The following is a 4,832-nucleotide window of genomic DNA, read 5'->3' on the forward strand; positions in this document are numbered from 1 at the left end:
ATGAAGGAAAATAACAAATGTACGTTGGTAGTTGAGCTGTATTAGAAGTATCAGCGAGTTAATTATTCCAATCAGCATTCTTTGCTAAGAGATTCAGTTTATGACAGGACTCTCGAAATGTAACATATACGTGGCCACTCACTGCTGTCTTTAAATCTTGAAAGGATGTTGGCCTAAGACTAATAAAAATCTAGAGAAAATTCTGCGAAAAAATTTAAGCAGTGTTAGACGTAAACAAAAATCCTTAATAAAAAAAGCTGTTACAATATCTGAGGATAATCTGAAAAGAAATTCAACTAACAACAGTCCACAGAACAACAATCATTCACCAATTATGGACCAGGATAAAAATGATTTATGGAATTGTGGAGTGTGATATGAAAGTCAATCTCTCATTATAAAAATAATTGTAAGTTGATCAAATACGTAAATTGAAAAATACATGTTGGAGATGGACAATCCTTGATCAATCTCGATCTAAATTCAGTCAAAAACTTGCACTGACTAAAATCGAGATGAAAAATGCAAAATAATAGTTTGCATACGCAAGTTTATACATTTAAATCGACCTAAAAAATAAAAAGTAAATTCTTCGGTGTGGCCAACCCTTACTACTTGGTTTCAATGAAATTATGCGAAAAACTTCTCGGGGATATACATAGTTTCCTAAATTTTCTCGGTGACACTGACTAATTATAAGAGAAGACTATATAAATTTATTTGCAATAAGTTAACCCTAATTCAATGTTTCTATAATACATAATTAATAAAAGGACTTGTGCTATTATACGTGTGCTACTATAAATATTTAAAAAGAACAACTTCCAGCTGCAAACCAATGAATAATATTATTTAAATTTTTATATTATTGGGGTTACGTAGAAACTTTCTACTAGAAAGTATTAATTACGTATAACACAATCTATGATTACTCCTGTGTGAATTCTTATTTTTTTCATATGATTGCTGAGTGTTTTGAATATTGCTTCATGAGTATTGTGTAAATTACACATTTTGTTTAATTAACTTCGGTTAAAAAATATATCACAATACATATATATTTGTAATCTTCGCGCATTACGGTGTTCATAAATTTTTTCTACGCACATCTTCCCACGAATACTACATGGATGGAGTTACCGGGAATTATTTCGAAACATGAACTAAAGCCCGGCGGCGTTAATTTTTTATATTATTCGGATGCATCTGTTATATATAATTTTTTTATATATATTTTAAATAAATCAAGAAACTTTATACTATTTAGTAAGTTTATTCATATCAATCATAAGTCACGCGAGTCTGTTTTTTATTAAAAAGTAATTTGATAACAATCTAGAAAGCAAAGAGCAAACGCATTAGTGTCAAATTGGCAGCACGCGCCGGCACTCGTAGGATTTTTGTAATATTTGAACCTAAGTTCTAACTAGCTGTAAGTGGAATTCTGTCTTAAGGCAATTAAGGCATCGTGCCTTAAGGCAAATTGCTGGAACTTCCCGTACCAAAAATTATTTTTTTAAAAACGATTAACATTTTTGAAAAAATTTTACTTCAAAAAAATTAGAGAGAAACTATAAATTTGCCAAAAATTAACTTTTTTTGAAAAAAAATTTTTTTTGAAAACTATTTTTTTTTTGGAAAAAAAAATGTTTTTTTCATTTTGACATACTTTGGAAATTCTGAACTGTTTTTCAAAGCAATCGTACTGCTTTATCTGCATAGAGACAAAATGTCAAAGCGCGCAACTGCCGCGCCGCCGTCTAATGGATAAGCATTGGTACGGAACCCATAAAAATGTAAAAAAAAATATACTTATTGTTAAAATCTTTATAAAATATCTGATAATTTGATGTGCATATGTCTAATCATTTTTGACCGCCAAATGGCATTTTTTTTACTTTTATCATTAGATCTCCGAAACCGCTAGACCTGCCTTCATGAAAATTTGATCAATTCTTCATCTTGTCAATACAAGTAAAATGTTTTTTGAATTATTAAAATCGGACGCTCCGTTCTCTTAAAAACTGAGTTACCGTTTTCGGCACTTTTTGCCCCGTATCTTTGGAACGGCTGGACCTGCCTTCGCCAAAAACTAATCAGCACGTCTCCTTATCAATACGAATCGAATGCTTTTTGAATTATTCAAATCGGTTGATCCGTGTTCCCGAAATCGTCGACGAAAATTTGTATCCGCACATACATACACACACGCTCATACATACATACATACACACACACACACACACACACACACACACATACATCCATTATTTCTAAGGTATGCCAAAATGTTCAGAAACCCCTGAAACGTAAAGATATATAAAAAATTTCATTTTCGATTTTTTTGCGATTACTATAACTTGCCCTACGGGAAGTTAATTATTAATAATGCTTTACCCGTGTTAATTTTTTAGATTATTTTTGGAAAATAAAATTAGAAATATTGTGTAGCTAAAAAACCACCGTGACACATGTTATAAATAAATGCGGACCATCAAGTTCAATAAGTTCTATACATTTTTTTGTAATTTTTATGTATATATGTTCTTTGTTATGTAGAAGACATAATGAAGACTGGTTTATGTCTTCAACCAGTTTACGGACAACACATATATTACACTCTATCTAATTGTGATTTGTTAAGTTAGTATTTTGTGAAATATTGTTTAATTATGAGTTTAATGTTTATGCCCGATTATCAGACTTTGTTAGTACATATGTCAACATCAAATTCAGAAGCATACAATATATAAATATATATATATATATATATATATATATATTGTAGAGTTTCGAACAAGAATCCAAAAAGTAATAAAAAACAGTTTTTTTTAAACAAACTATTTCTTTATTTATTTATTTATTTACTGTCGACGTTTCGGAACTAGGTACGTTCCATCTTCAGGACATCTGTCAAAAAATATGATCTTGATAAGATTCAAGCAAACAATATGTTTAATAAAAGAAAATGGATTTTTCTTACATAATAAATTAGTTGAAAAAATAATAAATTACTGAAATATGATAATATTATCAAAATGAAAATGATAAAATGATACATATATATATTAGAGAATTTTGTGATATGAGTGGAAGGAATATTAAATGTTAAATATGAACAATACAACAATCAGATTTTTAACACACACTTTAACTATTTTGAAATTACACTGAATATGAGGCATACCATCGAAACGTATGTAATTATCAAATAAAGTGTGTGTTATGAGTGTTGTATTATTCATATCTAATATTTTATATATATATATATATATATATATATATATATAGTATAGAATGTGTGTCTATTCGTAACATTTTAGCTATGTATAAAGCCTATTTATTAAATCTATTATGAAATTTTCACCCATTGATTTTACTTTCATGTAATGAGTTTTTCTTCTATATTACTTCGACAAATATTCGCTTTTCAAAATGTTATAAATAATTTAGTTAAATCTACTTTTATTGATTTCAATACTACTTCTTCGTTGACAAGATTGACGGCGCTTGCCAAGAATTTTTCTGCGCGGGATGTAGTTTTCACATAATTGCATCCTAGATTCGGTTCCGGGATCAAAATGACTCTGCTCATGTCTTATGCACAATCTTTAGATTATTATGCAACTGTATTTTATGAGATATATGACGGAGAGCGACCAATGTGAATTAATAGCACGCTATAAATATGTCCGAGATGCTTACATAAGCCATGTGCTCATAATCAATGTGTACATGTGCTGTGCCGTATGCCCTCGCTCGCTTCGGATCGCCGTCGCCCTGGCTTGGCGTGGCTCGGCCTGGCTTGCATCGGCTTGGCTTGGTGCTTTAGCACTTATGCACGGACACTTGTCGTCTCGGACATTTCACACTTTTAGGTCTGGTTCGCCGCTGGATATAAAATATTATGTCCCTAGTTTATCAGCAGCAGTAGTATGAATTTGGTCTGTTCATATGTCTGGTGTCTTAACCTTTTGTGAATTATGACACAATTAATCATTGAGGATAAATTAAGAAAAAGATGTTTAGTCTGTTACAAAAGACCTTATGTTTTTTTTTTTCTAGAAACATGGAAAGTTTCATTCCATTGATATTACTTATGAATAAGAAGTATTAAATTTGTGATTTACATTTTGATCTTTTGTAACGATTAGCTTTCCGTTTTTATTTGAAATCTAACGTAAAAGTTTTTTTTTTATGTGGCTTATTATTATAATGATTTTTTTTTTAATTTTTCGATAATCTTTAACAAATTACGATTAAATTGGTAGACATAGAAATAATAAAGGTAGCTATGTAAGAGATAAATAACCACATTTTTTATTAGTGCTTTTCTATTTGATTTCTCAGCGTAAAAACATTTTGTTACGGTACAATTAATTTCACACCAAACTCTAAATTTAATTTAAGTCAAGATTTTGATAAAATACAATTTTACTAAAATTTATTTTTTAAAAAATATAAACAAATATGAATCAAAAAGCAAACTCTAAAAAGAAGATAAAACAAGGCTTGACTGATCTCGTCGTAAAGTCAAAAAATGATCAAATCCCATCTCCCTTGATATCGCTCTTCCATTGGCCTGATATCTTGGTGGATTCTCTAGCTCTGCTCTTTGCTAACATCTCCAAGATTTTTTTACAAACATTCTGAATGTAAGTCCAGATAATAAACGTTCTTAATGCTTATGTTGCATCCTACATTTTTTTAAATTAGATAGTATGCATTCGACAATCTCAATGAAGATACTAAATATTTTGTTTCCCAGAAAATTTGATACTACCAAAACGAATGATTCCTGTATTACTTTTGGATCTTATTCATAAAATTCA

The sequence above is a fragment of the Ctenocephalides felis genome, unplaced genomic scaffold, assembly GCF_003426905.1.
Source record: "Ctenocephalides felis isolate EL2017-DRISC unplaced genomic scaffold, ASM342690v1 CF-g0.4_SCAFFOLD_01886, whole genome shotgun sequence".
Lineage (NCBI taxonomy): Eukaryota > Metazoa > Arthropoda > Insecta > Siphonaptera > Pulicidae > Ctenocephalides > Ctenocephalides felis.